The sequence below is a fragment of the Zea mays genome, chromosome 8 (assembly GCF_902167145.1).
Source record: "Zea mays cultivar B73 chromosome 8, Zm-B73-REFERENCE-NAM-5.0, whole genome shotgun sequence".
NCBI classification, from domain to species: domain Eukaryota; kingdom Viridiplantae; phylum Streptophyta; class Magnoliopsida; order Poales; family Poaceae; genus Zea; species Zea mays.
In genome coordinates, this window is record NC_050103.1 from 127,353,373 (window position 1) to 127,373,730 (window position 20,358).

The window sequence follows — 20,358 nt, forward strand, 5'->3', positions numbered from 1 at the left end:
TATAAAAACCGTAGCAGCGCACGGGCAACTAACTAGTTAATGTAATATGATTACAAATGTAGTTTTCAATACTATTGTAAATGGACATCAATGTTGACATGTGGTTATTAATATTCATGGCTGTTATAGCTAAAATGAGGTTGTCGATGCCTCATATGTGGTCGCTAAAAGTTGCAAATTTGGTTGTTGATGCTTTTTATGTGGTCGTTAATACCCCACAACTAACGACCATTATATATACGGTTGTTAATCTAATAACGATCGAAATCTACATGTGGTCGTTACTACAATTAATGATGGAACATTTAACGACCATCGACGAACACATTTTTGTGGTCGTTGTTTACTTTTGACGACCACATTTTGGCTATTAACGACCACATATCCTATCGTTGATACTCATTTCTCTTGTAGGTACAAAATAACTCTCTGTATTTTTGTAAAAAGAGAAAAGAGGGTAACCCATGGATTTTGAGTATAGAGCAAATAAATTTTTATACCCAAAAAATCAAGGTTTTACATCTTGCCTTTTTTACTTGTGATAACGTGCTAATGAGAGTCTTCAAAAGTATTGATCTTCAGATATCTCGTACACTCGCCCATCTAATCACAAACATACAAACAAATAGACAAATATTAATTAAATAATATTTCACCAAACAAAGAAACAAACTACGATAATATTCTACGCCCCTACACGAGTCCGTAGGTTCAAGAACCACTAAAACCGGAGTTAAAACAAACAAGTTATACGTTTCCTAAGCTTTATTGAATTATTTGTATACTTAAAATAAATTTTCAAATTTATTATATATATATTAGAGGTATGTGGAATGTTATTTATATATATATATAAATTAAATCTGAAAACTTTGTGTGCGGTATGAAAACAGACGAAAAAAACGGAAAACCCTTATCCCATTTCCGTTTCCGGGATTTATCATCGAAAACGGGATTGGAACCATAAGAGTCAGAAACATAAAGGGTAGCGGAATCAACGGGTGTACGAAAACAGACGGGAACAAAACTATTAAGCGAAAACTCGTAATTTAATACAAACACACATGATATTGATGACTAACCGGTGACTGACCAGAAAGGCCACAACATGAAACAATTAAAAACAGAGAGATAATACTATATTGTTGTTTGTTTGCTAGTGGTAGACATATAGCTACAGCTGGTGTTGTTTGCTAGTGGCAAAGAATATTCTTGTGGGAATTGGTCACCGGCACGACCGTACCGGAGGGGGTGCGGAGGATGCGGCCGCACTGGGCCCCCAAAAACAGAGGGCCTCTTAGTCACTGGACGCTAGCACTTTTTCCTGTTAAACATATCTATTCTAAACACAAATACGCAAAGAGCGATACACTATCGACCAGTTTCGTTTAGATTGTTAAACTAATGTCTCAATTACTTATCGAATACTCCATCCGTTTTAAAATAGTATTTGTTTTAGCTCTTGATTTTTATGTTTATATTCAACTATATAATGATGAATCCACTAAAGAAGCAAAATTCTATTTTGATATAGAGAAAGTATTATTTACTATACACATGATGGTTGCATCGACAAAGAGAAGCTTTTTAAAATTGAAATATTTTTGTGAACTATTTATGGTCAACAATAACTCAATAGAGGTTAAATGGCTTACCAATTCTATATATAAAAAAGTTGTTGGATGAGATTGATCTCAATAATATAAGCGATGACTTTGTATCACAAAATGTTAGAAGATATTTTTAATGATATCAGATAACAAGTAAGTGTTTTTGGCTATATTTTACATTTGTTATCTTATAAACTTTAAAATAGTGCATAATAATTTTTATACGTCAAATATTCGATACTACATGTATAATTATATATATTTGTGTGTGGTTGAGGCCTCTATATCGAATTTCGCACTGGGCCCCCGAGAAGTCAGGAACGGCCCTGGTCACCGGTTCACTCCCTTATGAAGATATGACTCCGCTTCAGGCAGCTTTCGCCGTTGTTAATAAGGTGTGTGTGCTACTTCGATTTATTGTGTAAATAGATAGTGTGGGGTTCGTCTCCGGCCTGGCCTGTTTATGTATAGTTTGGAGTTCCGACGATCGGTAAGAACTGAGAAAAAAAAGCTTCATGTCCAATGTTTTCAAGAAGGAAGAAGAAAAGAGTACCAGTCAACGAGTTTACCCTTTCTGCTAGTTTACACTTTAGTTTGTGACTAGGTATGTGCCCGTGCGTTGCGACGGGAGCAAAAAAAATTGTATGAAGCATAGATACGGAACGACAAATCACTACACTATAAAATGCTTAAACGTGCAACTAGGTCCATCATCCAGTTGACAAGAGCTATACTATTCCATGGGGCAGCACAAATAAATTTCCGTAAGATGTTAAATATTATGTAGGGTACAGAGGCTTTATATATCACAAGAGGAAGTTCAACATTTCATGTTCTACCAGGAAAGGACAATTACACGGTATATTGTGCCACTGCGTTTATTGTGATCGACGATCACAAGAAAGCAAATCAAAGTTTTATTGTGAGTGTCATTTCCATCCCTCTCAACTTCTCAAGCATCAGTGTGAAACAAGTTGCCATGGATCTGCTTAGGAACTAACTGCATCAGTAAAACTGACATAAAAATAAAACTGCACATCAGCTTCAAATTCAACGAGTTAATGGCTTCCAAGATTGTTTGCTACAAATGGACTTAAAATCAGGTCGCATGACTCTTCTGTTGTGTATGCATAGTATTCTTTGCCGTTGTCCACATTATATCTCAGAGATACCACTGTCCAGTCTTGTTGCAGGTGGCAGATTTCTTGAAATCAGGTTGCATGTTGCAGGTTTCTTGATGCTGTCGTCCATGAACAACCACATCTGCTCATTCTCTAGTTTCACCTTCTCCTACAGGATGTTAATAATGACAAAGCACTAATGAAATAAAATTTATTTGGGAAACCCCACTAAGGTCATGCCTTTCAAACAACAATTAGAGATAGGTACAAGAATGTCTGAACAATTCTATATTTGCACAGTAGACAACAATCGATGTTGTAGTCACATGCATAAGTATATTGTAGAAAACCATACTCCATACAGTAAAGCACCAACCAATTTCTTCCATATTGTACCAAATTCATGTATGAAAATAGTAATTAACAATAGATATGAAACAACAAATATTAATATGATATGTAAAATTCATGTGAGAAAATATCATCGTAGTACTAATATTATATTGATGATATAAATATGTAATAATATTATAAATACGTCGAACCAAATAGATTGAACTGATGCCGAGCAAACATTATCAATACACACAGATTATTTCTAAAAAGTCAATATACAATTTTTAGTGATAGGTAAATATGTTTACACTAATCTAATCCTTTTTATCGATATTGATAAGTCTGTGTGGTATGTCTTCACTTGGAACCAAGCTTAGGGAAAGAAAAAAGAACTATGGGTCATACATATGGGCTCTTACTGTTACATGACATTAAAAAGATGCAAATTACACATCACATATCAGCTACGCTCTTATCGCAGCACAACATGGTTGCTTCCCCTACTCAAGTGTTTAGATAAGGGAATCTTTTGGGGATTTTAGTTCTAAAATATCCAAAGAGAAAACATGGTCCTAATTCGGTAACCAAATACATGTAACACAAAAGCATCTATGTTAGTTAGAAGCAAAAGAAGGGGCTAAAATTCCAAGCACACAGATGAAGTACATGACAGATGAAGAATATGCAAGTTTAACAAATGAAATTAAAACATAAGCTTCCATTTATTTTGGAGCAGTTTGTGTTTGCAAAATGTAAAGTAGGGCACCATCTATATAGTTGAGTTTCAAATGAAACAAAAAAGAAAAGCTTAGCACACCGAGAAACTTTAACCAACATGCTAAAGTTGTTATCTCTAGAAGTAGACGATGAAAAAAACTGACACCCTACAAACATGAGCATATGCACCATGACTCCATGAGCACCCTGGAGATTCGATGTAACAGCAGTAGCAGTCAGGTATCAAACACGGCAATGGTGAGCACGGGAGGTGGTAGGCTCCCGGTGCGTTCGCACGTGCGTTGTATGAAACTGTCATGACATGCAGACAAAACTTTTTGCACCATACCATTCAAATCACAACATTGCCTTCTTCAGGAGATAATCACTCACCCTCATCAGAATCATCAGACTCAGACTCATCCTTGCTTTTTTTCAAGCCCAAGACTTGATTTTGAAGCTGCAGCAACTGCCTTCTCTTCACTTCTCTGGTCCTCCTTCCCATCATCTTTGCCTAATTAGATATATTCATGATCCAAACAATCCATAATTCAAACGACCCCAACAATGCCAGAGAAAACCCACCAGGAAAAAAGAGAAGATATATATACCATTTTCCTTGATTACTGGAATGTTTAGCTCCTTCTCTTCTTCTTCTGAATCAAGATCGATTATGTAAGAGGCAAGAAGCAAAAATGAGGTCAAGGAAACAAAATACTTCACAAAGAAATAGTTTAGATCAGTCTTACATGAAATAAAACTAATAAAAAATCAATGTTAAAAAGAATATTCATCTTCCTCGATTGGTTGCTCAACCTTGTAACCAAAGAAAAATACACTAGTAGTTTTCGATGTGTGTGATAGCTCACACTCTTTATTGAAAACCAAATCAATTTCTATCTAGGGGTATTTTTCAATAGAGAGGGTTCCAATAGCAAGCTTCTGGTCATCAACTTTGACATGGCACTTTCACTTTTCTTTGATTCCCCAAGTGCAGCCTACAGGATTAAATCCAAGTAAGTATATAGAGCAAATCCAACTGAGAAAAGTAAGTACACATAACAATGAGATTTACACTGGAAAGTGCAGGATAAAGTCATGTCCAAGCACACACTTGACAGTGGGTCCAGGCTTGACCTTGAGACCTGCAAAACACAGAGCAATCTGAGATAGATTATATGAAGAGCACAAACTTGATGTTGTTAGAACAATCATTTCACAATGCACAAAATAAGAAATTTAGGAGCTTAACTCTCCCTGCCATGTGGAGCATATTTGTAGTAGAACAAAAGAAGCAATCCGAGGAAGGATACAATACGAATGATCTGATGTTGTTTAACAAAGGTAGCAAAAGAACAAACATCCTAATTCAGTGGCATCACGTCCTATAATAAGACCCTATTGAAACAGGACACATTGACATATGCATGGTTTAAAAAGCTAATAACTGACAACAGTAACATAAGCATTGCCCTGCCTTACTTCATTTATAGAGACATCACTTTCAAATACCACATGATCGAACGAAGGCAAGGGAGCCTTCTATATTAAACACAAGCAAACATAAAGTAACACATCCATGCATATATGATTACGATAGTCAAACCATATATGAATTTAACACAGCTGACAAATTGAAGAGGAACTGTCAAGTCAGAAACAAAATAGAGTTATACTTTAAGTAATTAGGTCTCTGAGATATTCACAGAGATCTATATTTTTCATTTTCTGCAAGGCGATTGAGCACATCTATCTCAACCATTGCAGCGTCACAGTACTTGCGGATACCGCGAACAACTTTTATGGCAACATATTCACGTGTTTCACGGTCCCAGCATTCCAAAACACGCTCAAATGTACCTACAAAAATCCAACTCGTAGCCCTCTTCATTAGAATAATAACGGAGATACCCAGCAGAAGAGGAGACGACAGATTGCAGAAAACCCAAACCTTCTCCCATTTTGCTCAAGATTTTATCTGCAAAGCTAAAAAGCATTCTGTCAATAAACATAACCATATATCAAACTAAATCTAAGTCCAAAAGGATACTGGGAACTATACGAACCGCATACTGCATAAAGTTTGTTACTTTTTTTGCGAAAAAAGGTTATTGCTATTAAAATCACAAAAAAACTAAAGATCAGAATGGGAACCCTGCTTCACACATTATTAGCTTGATACGACAAAGGAAAACCTAAAGGTGTAGTAACTGCCAGTTTGCAATCGGGATCTTATAACAATAAAAAGCAGATAAAACCAAAATAACAAAAAGATGTTGCCACTAATTACAAATTATTAGACACAACTAAATGATATATCCATGCACAAGGGCTCGAGGAACTGAAGTAGTGCAAGCTGGTAGCTAATGACCAAAGATTAAGATTTAATAAGATATGTAGCTAAATAATGAGTTGAGGAGAACACAAAAAGGTCAATACCCGATCCATACATGAAATCTGCTTCTGTTGGCATCCTCCTTGCTTTCTACAGTAGTATACTTGTACTCTTTCTTTCTGCTTCAGTGAGTTCAGTCCGAGTTGTGAAAGATAAAATCATTTGAGAAAACTACCATGGTGCAAAGAATTACTGAAATCATGGTTTGAAAAATAGGGCATAAATAGTGCGATCAATTCATGATGCAGATGAGGAATCCACAGTATACAACTCACAGAAATATTGCACTATTGAGACACGTAACTAAATCTTGATAGAGGTCAATCTCCATTGGGCATCGATGGATTGGTGGATATGTCAGTATATTTCTTTTCACTAAACCTACGACATTATCAGCGCAAATAACTTTGCTAAGCACAAGGTTGCTATTGATGCATAGGAGAATCATCCCAAAACACTGACCAACCCAAAAATTGGTGCTTGACGGTGAAACAATTTTTGGTTTCTGAGATCAACAAACCAATCGGTCAATCACAAAACAGAGAACCGACAAATTCAGTGTTCGTTTTCTACTTACCTGAAGTCCCCAGGTGCTTGCTCTTTGCCTTCGTCGCAACCTCCCTGCGCCGCCTATCGCGGCCTCCCTGCTTCACTGTCACGCGGCTGCGCTGCACGTGCAGGAGCCGATCTTCGCACCGCCGGCCGCGCGCCACTCCTTGCTTGCATCGCCGTTGGACCCTATCCGAGCACTGGTCCCGCTGTGGTTTGGTTTCGGGATGGCCTGATTGGCTTCGTATGCCACTGAAGCGAGCTGAGGTGGGCTCGGCTGCTCCGGTGAGATGGCCAGGTGCACTTTAGGTCGGGGTCAATGTCGCTCGACAGGCGTTACCGCCTCCCACCGTCCCCGCACGTGTAAGCTCGCCTCACCATTACTGATAAGGAGGCATCATGTTTGGAAGGCACCGTGCATCAAGATTGTTGGAATCGTGCAGGGAGGAAGGGGGACACACATGATGGATCGACGGGGGCCTCGTGAGCCGTGGTGAGGACGTCGAGGTGGCTGTTATGGCGGGGGAGGCGGTCAGGGGCATCGTGAGATTGGGGGCATGATGTAGGCGAGATTTTGGGGGTGGGGGCTTGTGCGATCGTATGGGCGAGGGCGTGATGAACGTGTGGATCCAGATGCACGGTGCCTTCCGTCCATTGTTAGGGCGGATCCGATGATGGCGGCATGGATGGCATGGGGAGGAGGGTGGGGTGGAGGAGAGAAAGGCGTCCGTCGCGGAGAGGATGGAAGGGGGCGCAGCTGGGGCGGAGGCGTCTTGGGGGGATCCAATGATGGTGGCGTCGATGGCGTGGGGAGGAGGGTGGGGGCGGAGGAGAGGGAGGCGTGCGTCGCGAAGAGGATCTCGGACGTGCGTCGCGGAGAGGATCTCGGAGGAGACGGTGGCAGAACCATGCACCATAGGATGTGGACGCCTACACTACTATCTTAAGGAGTAGTATAGATAGTTACTTACAAGCACGTGCTCTCATTTCCGAACTTGAGGCCGGTCATTCAATTGAGCTGCCCAGCGGCGCTGAAGCTTCTGATTGAGCAGTGTTGGTCCTGGCAACCAGAAAATAGGCCCGACTTTCAGCAAATAGTTTCAATCCTCAAAGATCTCAAGGCAGTTCTTGAAACAGACAGAACACTCCACAAGGTCCCAAGCTCGATTTGCCAGGCCTTGGAATCCAATGATCAGAACAAGAAGAAGGCCGGTAACTGGATCCAGAGGCTGTCATATGCTCAACCTGATTTCTCCGGGCCTCCACCCCAAAGTTACTGTAGCTACGCGTCTTCTTATTCTTGGCATCTTGTTTATCTGGTTGGTAGCAACTATGTAAATTGAACCTTTCTTGTTTCTTGTTGAGAGACCACAGATTTCGTCATGGTATATACTTGGACAAAGTACATACATCAATTCTTTTTTTGGCTATACCTTAACACCTTCTATCTTGATGCTACTTGGGATGGAAGCGATATGATAGAAATCTAGCATATTGGTCCATTTGCTTGTGGACCAAAGGGCCCAAAGGGAAAAAGTACGTACATATCTGATCCGAAGAAAAAATATATCTGAGCCAAAGAGTGCTGGCAATTTGTGGTCCATCTGCTTGCCTGGGAAGAGAATGCTCACTCTATCAAAATCCTCACGCCCGTTTTCAGGTTTAAGACAACAATTACGACAACAATATTGAACCTTTTAGCTGCTTCAATACCTTCACCAAGCAAATCGGTTGAGTTATAGGAAACATCCTTGCATCCAGCGGTAAAGGTTGTTGTGTAGCATGCAGCACCATGCCTTACAGCTTATGCAGTGGATTACAATACCAATTCTTCAAAAGGCAAATTCAGAGGAAGAACATGCGACTGGTACGTGTCTTCCAAATATTTTACATTTACCAGTGGATTACAATCCCAATCTGCAACAAAAAATGACAAAACGAATATGGTGATTGAAAGGCTGCACTTCAACTTTTGAACTGAGCATGTATACGACGGCAAGCCGGGGACAACAGAGTCCTCGAATATCTCCTGGATGTGGCGTTGTGCATGACAAGGGCCTCCGTCACTATGACCTCATCACTGACCACGCGCCACAACAAGCGGTTGAAGGCGGCGGTGGGACAGGTTGACCTACGAGAAGGTGGCATTGTCTCAGCAACGCCTACTGTCTGCTCTGGCTAGAAGAACTCCCTTGGAAAAGGGAACGTGCACCAGGGACTATCCTGCTAGCCGCATTAAGAAACCCCCTAGCAATGTGCTTTGTTTTCCTACCACTCATTCTATTCAATAGAAAAACATTAAAGGTATTAGCTCCATAAAATTAAGTGAATTAATAAAAATCAAATAATACATCACATAAAATTAAATTATGCATTGCACATCAAAATTCATCGGAACCACATATGTCTTCCCTAAACCACATATACAATATGCCTTGAACTAAATAATAATGCTAATCACACGCACTAATCAACAAACACATATACCACTAATACATTAATGAACCACATATGCCTTCCCTAAACATATAACACATATACAATATGTCTCGAACTAAACAATAATATTAATCAAACGCACTAATCAACGAACACAATTACAAAAACATACTAAATTCGGCGGTAATTAAATAAAAGGCCATCGAAAATACAAAATAAAATACGCAAAAAATAACCTTAATGAAGGCGAGGTCGACGGGAGACAAGGACGGCGGACGTCGGGACGGGGCAGAGCGCGGCGTGGCCGGCGGCGCGTCGGTGGCATTGGCGGTGCATCGGGGCTTGGCGGTGGCTTGTCGGGGGCGCGGGCTGCGCTGGTGGGCGGGCGGGCGCCGCTGCGGTGGGAGACACTGCGGGGGCGGGGGCGGGGAGCGGCGCAGCGGGGGTGGGGGCCGGTGATGCGTGGCCGGCGGGGTGCGGGGTACGGCGCGACGGAGCGGTGGGCCGGCAACGGACCCAGCGGCGGCGGACGCGAAACGAGAGAGAGAAGAAACAGAGAACAGAGAAGAAGGAACCAGACGTTTTTAAATACTTAATTTTCGGCAGCTAGGGCGTGGCCGCCAAAAATAAGCAGTGTTGGGGACTTGTCCTTAAATGCTATGAATTAAGAACAAGGCAACAGAGAAATTGTTAAACGTTAAAGTCCTTCGTCCTTCGAAGCATTATTTCCCCTGGGATATAATGAGTTTCGGACGAAGGTTATGAAGGACATGCCTTCATAAATACAACAAATAATGAAGAAGGATTCATATAAAGTATGAGAAATAACATAAACACTTAAATATTATTATTAGCTCATTTCTTATTCTATTATTATGGAAAAATATAATGGTAACAAATTACAGATGTACCTTCGGCTTGAAAGAAGGCAAAAGTACAAGCGTGACGCAAAAGCAAATGCCAAGTCAGCGTGAACAGTACGGGAGCACTGTTCATCTATTTATAGGCACGGGACACAGCCCATGTAAAATTACACCCATGCCCTTTACATTTGCCAATAATTCTATAGTAATCCATCAGGGTCTAAATAACCTTTTCCCCTTTAAGTCGGTTTCCTTTTCTGCTATCACGCCGAAGCTCCCCTACGCATAGCTTCGGCTCTACGCCATCCTTCGTATTCTTTGTGTTTCTTCACACTGTGGTTTTGACCTAAGTCCAAAGGTACCTGTTCATGTATCATACTCCAGAAACATTGTTAAATCATGTTTTTGAGGACCTTCAGAAGCCGAAGGCCCCCAACAGTAGCCCCTCGCAATATTAATTTGTTAGAATGATAAATTCAGATTGCGATATGGACGAAGGCCTTAAGCTGAAGGTCCGAAAAAACACCTTCCCTTTGCTAGAATAGCAACAATCAATGACAAGCGGGGCCCTCCTACTTGCAACGCACTAGGCGTATAAATAAGAGCACACCGCGAGCTCATTTGGCACGCTTTCTTGGCATCTGCTCTTGCTTTCCCAATTTTTAGCTCTTGCATACCAACGCTTGCTTGGTTTTTTAAATTTTCTAATCTTCGGCTTTGAGAACACCTTTTTCCAACATTTTCGAAGATGTCTGAAGATAAAAAAGCTGTTGCCGAAACGAGGCTGAGTCTTTCTGAGGAGAAGAATCTTGGGTTTCTTGAATCAAAGACAAATACAGAGAAGATCACTAAGGAGATTTTAGAAGGTTTATCTGAAGACACTGGTGTAAGTGACAGTTATGATGTAGAAAGTGGGGGTGAGGACTCCGAAGATCGACCGTGGCGACCAAGTCACGCAGTCTTCGGAAAATCAACTATTAAGCAGAGTCATCTTGACAATATGAGGGGAAGATATTTTCGAGATATGCTCTGGTGAGGGCTAACAATGGAGACAAGACTGCTCCTACTCCCGAAGAGAATGAAGTGGTGATCTTCCGAAGCTTTTTCAGGGCTGGGCTTCGGTTCCCCCTAAGCAGTTTTATGGTTGAAGTTTTGAAGATATTCCAGATTTTTCTTCACCAAATTACTCCCGAAGCTATCATAAGAATGGGAATCTTCGTATGGGCTGTGAGGAGTCAGGGCTTGGAGCCAAATGCAAAAAGTTTCTGCAGTATGCACGAACTGTTATATGAGACGAAACCCTAGGGCAAAGAGCAATACCATAACAATTTTGGCTGCTATAGCTTTGTTGCTCGCTCTGGGTCAAGCTGCCACGTGCCGACTTTAATTTTCGGAAGAGATGGCCCGGAGATTGGATGAAGGAATGGTTCTATGTGAAAATGATTTAAAAGCACGAGAGGATATTAAGGAAATCATCATGAGCCCTATCTGGCAGCGTTTCGGCCTCCGGAAACCGAAGGTGGAAATTGATGAAGCAGCCGAAGAATGCCGAAAGGCCTTTGGCATAGTTTGCTCTTTCATCGGGACAAGGGATTTAGTGCAGGAACACATAGCCTTCAGAGTGTGGCCACTTGTGGAGAAATGGGAAATGCCAAAGGAGACTATCAACAAATCTGACGAAGGTGGGCTGGCCAGGTTGAAATACACCTTCAGATATGAAGGTAAGTTTGTTGAGCCAGATGATGATTGGCTGAAATGTATCGAAGCTACAAGCGATGAACTTCTTGGGCCATATTCAAAGGCAGAAGATAACACATTATCTGCGGCCTTCGGAGGCCGGAAGAAGAAGAGGCTGAATAGAGTCTTCGATGCTATTGGGTTTATGTACCCTGATTACCGCTACCCGTCGCGAGGGCAGAAGAGGAAGAGTGCCACTTCCGGGAAGGATGCTGCTCCAGCTGCTCCAAGCGAGCCTGCGCCGAAGAGGAAAAAGGTGAAGGTCCTTACTCACCGGTCGCGATATATTGAACCGGCCGAAGTGCTCGAATTTGGCGGTGAGACCTCTTCGGCTACTGAAGCCAAAGAACTTGCGTTTACACAGAAGATTGAAGAATCGACTGTAAAGCCGAAAGTTAACAAAATTGAAGAGCCTGGAGTCGAAGAAAAAAAATCAGTTCTGAGCCCTTTGGCAGAAGTAACAGTGCCGAAGGCACAAAAAGATCTTATAGTGACCCCAAAAAGGAAAAGGATGGTCAATGTATTAGATGTACTGGAGACGATAAAGAGTTCAAGCTCTACTCCAGGAAAAACTACCGAAGCTCCGAAAATGCAGGCTGAGACAAAACTGACTGAAGCCGAAGCTGCAAAGAGCCAGGCCAAGACTAAATCTGGGCCTTCAAAGCCTGCCAAGGAGAAATCCTTGGAAACCGGAGAAGAAGAAACAAAAAAAGAGGCTGCAAAACAAATTCTGCCTGAAAGAACTGTCTCTTCAACTCCTGAAACATCTTCCAAAGTACCTGATTATATTGTACGACATGCTTCGGGAAAAAGGTTATCTGAGGAGGAAAAGCGAGAAGCTCAATATTATGCCCAGAAATTAAAATATCCAAAGGGGGCATTAATATTCAACGGGAGCGGAGAAGAAGATTTCTTGTATTGTCTCCCAGACAGCAAGGAAATTTCTGTCTGCCGGGAGATGGGCAAAAGCTTCAGATTCTCGACGCTAGAAGATGGGCTTTCGGTGCTATCGAAAGATGAACTGCCAGACAGCTTAGCATATAATAGCTTAAAGGTATGAAAATGAATTTTTTGTATTAAAAAACCAAGATTTGTTTTATTTGCTTACACCTAATATTACACTTCTTTCGCAGGGCCTCATTCTTAGCAACGCCCTCAGGGCGCAAAAAAGAGCCGAAGATGAAGGATGCACTATAGCTTTGAACAACCTTCGTTCCGAAGTAATTGAACTTAGGAACGAAGGTCTTGAAAAAGATAAGATTTTAAACTCATTGTTGAACAAAATACAAGAAGACGAGGCTACTTCCAAAGCCCAGGCTGACGCCCAGAGATGCGAAATTGAGGATCTTCGGAAACAGCTGGCTGAGGCGAAATTAAAATGTGCTATTGCCGAAGCTGACCGAGACGCCAATGACTACTGGAAAAATTACTGGGAAAAACAGTTGTAGAGCTTTGTTCTTCAAAAGAGAGATGCTATGAAAAATTTGTAGCATGTGTGTTGGAACTTGCTATCAGGTGCAAGGGGATCCAACGGGGGTGACTATTGACGTAAACAGGGTTCTCGCACGAGATGGCAAAAGATCTGTTAATCTAGCCTCTCAAGGGCACTGTGCGGGGGTATTTATAGGTATCTGAGTGCCCAGCGTCCTGTGTTAAGGACACATGTGCCCTCGGACACCTAGGTTATCCCTGAAATATTCCCATAAAGCGGGGTTACAGACCACAATAACAGGGATGCCTTTACAAATTAGGTCCGTAATGCGCAGCGGCCACGCAGGGCCTGTTACAATGGGCTGGATCACACGTGGGCCTCCATGCTGGACGAGGTCGCGAGATGAGACGACCTCGTCACAGGTCTTCGTCCGGTGACGTATGGGACGAAGGGTGAGCCTGCCCGTTTTCTTGTCTCTGTTGTTCCAGCGATTACGGCGAAGGCATCGAGCGAAGGGTGGCGTCTTCGCCTTCGCCCCAACATTTGCCCTCCGAGGGACCAGTTCGACTAAGTCATCTAGTGCCGAAGACGTCGCTAGATGGCGGAGACGCTGCCCTCGCTTGAAGTGGTTTCGCGGGGGTTTTTGACATGACCGTTGATTGACACCGTACTGTTGGACTGCGGTTTTCCCGAAGCGTCGCGCCCTGTGTATAAAAGGGGACGGGGGGTGGCGCGTTTTGAACTTTATCTTTCCGCGCTCCGCGAAAACCCTAACCGCCTTTTCAAACCTCTTGCTGCTCGTCTGCCCTCCTTGCTCTTGTTCACCGGAGATCTGGCCCGTGTGAAGCAGACCGCCCGCCGCCGCCGATGGTACGTAGCGATGCCGACCTCTTCTTCTTCTGCTGTCGCTACGCCGCCGGCCGACGCATCGTTTGAGGAGACGCTGAGCACTGTGGCGGCGGAGGAGTTGCGCGCCGGCGATACGGTGGATTTCGGTGTGTTGCGGATGTCCTCGGTCCGCGTGCAAGATATGCAGCAGCTTGGTTACTTTGGTGGCGGAGTCGCTCGTGTCCCGGGGACAGAGGAGGTCCCCAAGCCAGAAGGCGAGTTGGTTGTGTTCGAGGCGTTCTTTGCCGCTGGTCTTCGCCTGCCTGCGCACCGATTTGTGGGAGAAGTCTTGCGCAGATTTAACATCCAGATCCATCAGCTGACTTCGAATGCCATGGTGGCTCTGTCGAAGTATGTCTGGGCGACGACTTCGTACGACGGACAGCCATCGGTCGAAGTCTTCGTGAAGCACTATTGCCTACACTGGCAGAAAAGGATGATCGGAAATAAGGTTGCCCAGTTTGGGTCCTGCACATTTACGCCGAAGACCGGCAAGACCTCGATGGAGGTAGTTGAGTTGGTTCCTTGCGCCCGCAATAAATGGGGCAACTGGCATGAGTTTTGGTTCTACGTTGCGGAGGGCACCGTCGAAGACCATCCATGGCTCCCTGTGGCCGAGATGTGCTCGCATTATTACTCAGCATACCCGTCGTTTGAAGTGGCGGAGGAGGATGCAGACGAAGGGGCCCTTCGGTGCGCCGCCGGCCTGAGCAGCGGGCGCGATTTGGTTGAGGAGTTTGTGGCATATGGGGTGTGGCCTTTGGCGCATGGCTGGGCGCTGGGCGAAGTATGCCCTCGCCAGATGCCTTCCCGTGGTGGGATGGTGGTGCGAAGTCCCGCCTTCGCACTGGATCTGCGTAGCCGCGATCCGGCCGCCTTTGTGCGTGAGGCGGAGGATGGGGCGGTGCGGATTGTCGGGCGGTACGTGCCAAAGACAGAGGGCCAGCGTAGCTGGGATATACGCGGGTCTAATGACCGCTTGAACAGGGTCTTCGAGTTGAACCGTCCGTCGTATGGCGGTTATTCCGGGCAAGACGATGTGGATCGTCGCGGGAAGAAGCCGGCGGCAGAGACTAGAGACGACCCCGCGCCGGCGGCCGCCCCATCCTCTAAGAAGAGGAAGCTAGGTATTGCTACTGGAAGACTGGGGGTTTCCGATGGTTTTGCTAGGGAATTGATGAGGACATGCGCGGCCCCAGGGGGAAGGATGTCTTCGCCCAAGCTCCGGGAGTCTTCGGCGCAGATGCTGAGGGTTACCGGGGGTTGGTGGCCTAAGAATGTTCCTATTCCCCACGCGGCCGGCGAAGACTTTTTTACATCTCGCATGGTTCGTGATTGGAGAGTGTTTCCTTACGGGCGGAATATTGCTGCTGTTGTGTCGGCAGTGATGGACAATGATCGTTAGGGAGCTGCGCAGAAGCGCCAGGCGGTCGTCAGGCTCCATGAGGCCAGGCCGAAGAGGCCGCGGGGGACTGCGAAGGCTGCTGCCCCCGGCGGAAGCCAGCCGCCGCTGGCGGCGAAGTCGGCCGCCCCTAGGTCCAGCAGGGTGCCGGAGGCTGCGAAGGCGGCTACCGTCGGCGGTACCAAGTCTGTCCCGGCGGGAGCCGTGAATGCCCGAGAGTTGCCGCCATCGGGCAAGCGCGTTGCCGACTTCGCCACCGATATTAGTGTGGAAGATTATCTTGTTGGTAAGTCATTGGCTCGAGTTTTTTTAATCTGTTGATACGTCGCAGGGTCGGGCGAAGGCCAACTTGTTGTTGTTCCGCCCGCCGTGGCGACCGCGGCGGCTGCCGTGGTGCCCAGGGCGAAGGGTAGTGCTCTTAGTGCCGGTGGCGAGATTCCGGCACTCACTGCCGTCAGGGACGAGGTGGGCGTTGTGTCCCGCCGGCTGAAGGAGGCATTAAGTCAGGTACATAGAGCTAGACTTCGGTTTTTACCGGCTTCGTTGGGGTTGTGGTCTTATGTGTGTCTTGTAGGCGGCTGACTTCGCAGACCACGCGGCGTCGGGGGCCTTTACGCTAGTTCTGTCTGCCGAAGTCGAGAGACTTCGGGCGCAACATGCTGACACCATCCGGGAAAAGTCGGTCGCCGACAGCAAGTGCCGCAAGCTGGCGGATAAGGTGGCCGCACTGGAAGGTGAGAGGGCTGAGCTCCGGCGCCAACTGGCGGAGGAGAGGAAGGAGGCTAATGAGGCCCTCGCCAAGGCGCAGTCTGCGCAGGCGGAGGCCAATCTGGCGCGGGCGGAGGGCAGTCTTGCCAGGCAGCGCGCCGAGGAATTGAGGAGTGGCTCAACGCTCTGCGGACCCGTGTGGAGAGGACCGAGGCTTCGACGCGCTCGGAGGCTGAGCGGACACGCAAACAGCTTATGGACTCATACCATAAGCTGGGCGCGCGGACCGCTGACTTCGAAGTGCCAGACCGAGAGCCCGGACTTTGCTGCCTCGAGTGGCTATAGGAGGAGTTGCTGGCGCTCCCCGCTATCGTGGAGGGGTTTATGTCCTATGCCTCTCTGGTCACCTGCGAAGGGGCGATGAACGCGCTTTCCCGCGAAGGGTGCCGGCACTATGAGGTCTTCGACCAAGCTGATGAGGATTTCGAGCGCGATATTTACAAGCTTGAGGACCCTGTGGTGAAGGAATCCGCGGGAGCCCTCTACGACCGGATGTGGGGCCCTCACGGTCGGGAGGTGGTCAGGGAGCGGTCCGAGACGGCGAGGGGTCAGGTAATGTTTGACTTTTGTTTGGTGTTTGTTGAATGTGGGTTATATGTGGGTTTGCTGAATCTGTGTACAGTGTCTCAGGCGGCGCGTGGCGAGAAGGTGGAGGACTTCGGGGCTTTGAACAGCGCGCAGCCTGACTCGGAGTCGAACCCGGTGGCGGCTGTGTCCGAGGCCGCCCCGGAGCCGCCCCCGGAAACCGTCAAAGGCGTTCCTGATGCCCCCGCAGCCACTGCGGCCGACGGAGGCCCGTCGCCAACTGCCGCGCCGAGGGCTGAGGATCCTGTGAAGATGGCGGCGGAGCCGGCAGCGGAGGATCCCGCGACGGCTGGGTCTTCGCAGGTGGCTTAGTGGGTGTGGGTAGTTAGGGAATTTTGGATATGTTGCTGAACCTTGGTTGCTGCGCAGGTTCAAGATTTTGGGCCTGCGCACGCAACCGCTACTGCTAATTTTTTGGCGGCTTCGACCGTGGATGATGGGAATAAATCGGATGAGTCTGCATCTAAGTTTTCTGATTTTGGTGACTCCGGGAGCTTGGTTGAGTGGACTGAAGAGTCGTCGGATGAGGACTTGGACTACTTTGCGGCCTTGGATGTGGCAGCGGCGGAGGCTTCGCCGCATGCTGCGGATGCTGAAGTTGTGCCTGGTCCGAGCGCGGGGCGTAGGCGGCGAAGGGCGGTTGCAAAGCGTAGAGTGAGCGAGGCGGACGGCGGTCGGCTTCGTGTGAGTAGGGCTGGCAGGCGGGAACTGTTGTCCTTGCCGGCCGCTGTGAGTGCAGGTGAGGGGGAGCTGCGAAGTCTTTTTGCGGGTGAGGAGCTGAGGATAATGCTATTTAACTATAGGGAGATGGGAATTATTCCGAAGGTTGAGCCGATGTAAAGTGTGATGCCCTCGCTTGTACATATGTAATAGCTTGTATGATGAGGTTGTGTGCCTTCGCACATTCGGCTATGCTCACGAAGGCGTTGCGTACTTGGTCTGGTGTATTTGTTATGTTGGTCTGGTGCGCATGTAGTCGGTCTTTGCGCGGACAGTTTGGTGTAGTCTTTTCCGCACTTGTTAAGTTTGGTCCGGCTGCACCCTTAGGCGACTGTTGCACGGATAGTCTTCGCGAAAGACTTCGATTTTTCGCACTTGTTGTGCTAGTCCGGCTGCACCCTTAGGCGACTTTTGCACGGATAGTCTTCGCGAAAGACTTCGATTTTTCGCACTTGTTGTGCTAGTCCGGCTGCACCCTTAGGCGACTTTTGCACGGATAGTCTTCGCGAAAGACTTCGATTTTTCGCACTTGTGCTAGTCCGGCTGCACCCTTAGGCGACTTTTGCACGGATAGTCTTCGCGAAAGACTTCGATTTTTCGCACTTGTTGTGCTAGTCCGGCTGCACCCTTAGGCGACTTTTGCACGGATAGTCTTCGCGAAAGACTTCGATTTTTCGCACTTGTTGTGCTAGTCCGGCTGCACCCTTAGGCGACTTTTGCACGGATAGTCTTCGCGAAAGACTTCGATTTTTCGCACTTATTGTGCTAGTCCGGCTGCACCCTTAGGCGACTTTTGCACGGATAGTCTTCGCGAAAGACTTCGATTTTTCACACTTGTTGTGCTAGTCCGGCTGCACCCTTAGGCGACTTTTGCACGGATAGTCTTCGTGAAAGACTTCGATTTTTCGCACTTGTTGTGCTAGTCCGGCTGCACCCTTAGGCGACTTTTGCGCGGAGTTGTCGCACGCGAGGGTAGCTAGCGCTGGGCCTCGCGGTGACTTTGTATTGGTCGAATGTCGAAGACCGTCGGCGCGGTCTTTTTTCGACGCAGATTTTTGTGGGGGATTTTTCACTTGTATATTACATGACTCCGCCTCGTTAAAAACCTCACCCCCCGGGAGGAAAAGAGTGCGGGCCAGAATAAAAATTGTTTTTGTGAATTACAAGGGCGAACTAGCCCTGATGAGTTAAACAAAAAATTTGCGGAGATTGTCGATGTTCCAGGAGTGCTCCAAGTCTTCGCCGTTTGGCGTTGCGAGCATGTATGCACTGGGGGAGGCCTTCGTCTTGACAATGAAAGGGCCCTCCCACTTGGGCTCCAGCTTGCCCCTGGACTCTGTCCGAGCTGTTCGGACGAGTACGAGGTCCCCTTCGCTGAATTCCTCGGGATGACTGCGTGGTCGCGCCATGCTTTTGTCTGGGCTTGGTATTTGTTTAGAGCCTGTAGAGCGAAGACTCGATCTCCATCGATGAGATCCTTCGAGGTGGGTTCGTCCACGTCGGGGACAGCTGACGAAACTGTTCGCGGGGACCCATGTTTTATTTCTTGTGGGGTCATGGCCTCCGATCCATATAGAAGGCGGAAAGGGGTGAACCCAGTCGCCCTGCACTCAGTCGTGTTTAGCGCCCAGACCGCCTCAGGTAACAAATCGGCCCACCTGCCCTTTTTCGTCGAGGAGCATCTTTTTGACAGCTGTGAAATTTTTTCCATTGGTGCATTCCACAACTCCGTTGGACTGCGGGTGATATACTGAGGCGAAGGCAAGCTTGGTGCCAATGGAGAAGCAAAAATCCTTGAAGTCTTGGCTGTCAAACTGCTTGGCGTTGTCAACTGTTAGTTCGGACGGTACTCCGAAGCGGCAAACAATGTTTTGCCAAAAGAATTTCTGTGCAGTCTTTGATGTTATTGTGGAAACAGCCCTCGCCTCGATCCATTTGGTAAAGTACTCGACAGCGACGAAGGTGAACTTGAGGTTCCCCTGAGCCGTGGGCAGGGGCCCGACGATGTCCAGGCCCCAGCGCTGGAGAGGCCATGTGTGGGCGATCAGTTTTGTGAATTGCGAGGGGCTGCCTGATCGAGGAGAAAACTTCTGGCAGGCTTCGCAGGACCTTGTGACCCGATTTGCGATGCAGATCATTGCGGGCCAGTAGAAACCTTGGCGGATCACCTTTGCGGCTAGGGCCCTTGGCCCTGCGTGAGAGCCGCAGGTACCACTGTGGACTTCGCGCAGGATTTGGACGCCTTCGGTCTCGGTGACACATTTAAGCATTGGCTGACTGACCCCCTTCTTGTAGAGTTGGCCCTCAATCAGTGCGAAGTCCCGGCTTCGATGTTTGAGGCGCTTGGCCTCGTTGATGTCGGTTGGGTGGTAGTACCCCTGTAGGAACAGGGTTATTGGTGCCCGCCAGTCTTCAGTCATAATAAGGTTGACTATGCGGTGGCCCTCGCTGTCATTGGTTATTTGTAGCCCTTCGGGGCTTCGGACGGCTGGCGTGCCGATAACATGGTAGAACACGTCGGAGGGCAGGGACTCGCCTCTAGCGGCAGCCTTGGCCAATGCGTCGGCTTATTCATTCTTGGCCCGGTCCACATGCTGCAAGGTGAATCCCTTGAATTGTCTCTCGAGACTTTGGATGGCCACGAGGTATTGCATAAGTGCGGGGTCCTTTGCTGCATAGTCTTTCTCGACTTGGCCGGCAACTACCTTGGAGTTTGTTCTGATAATGCAGGTGGTGACACCAAGGGCCCTCAGCTTGCGGAGGCCGAGGATGACTGCTTCGTATTCTGCTATGTTG

At 46.9% G+C, this 20,358-nt stretch overlaps 2 long non-coding RNA genes across 2 annotated transcripts; both read right to left on the minus strand.

Annotated features, from left to right (window-relative positions):
• Positions 1-4,221: 4,221 nt before the first annotated feature.
• Positions 4,222-4,436, minus strand: LOC103635862 (uncharacterized). Its single transcript, XR_557662.2, has 2 exons — positions 4,396-4,436; positions 4,222-4,298 (listed from the first exon to the last, which is right to left on the minus strand). It is a non-coding gene; the product is annotated as an uncharacterized lncRNA (long non-coding RNA).
• A 213-nt stretch (positions 4,437-4,649) lies between these two features.
• LOC103635863 (uncharacterized) lies at positions 4,650-5,200 on the minus strand. The gene is made up of 2 exons (XR_002264577.2): positions 4,860-5,200; positions 4,650-4,782 (listed from the first exon to the last, which is right to left on the minus strand). It is a non-coding gene; the product is annotated as an uncharacterized lncRNA (long non-coding RNA).
• Between the last annotated feature and the right edge of the window lie 15,158 nt (positions 5,201-20,358).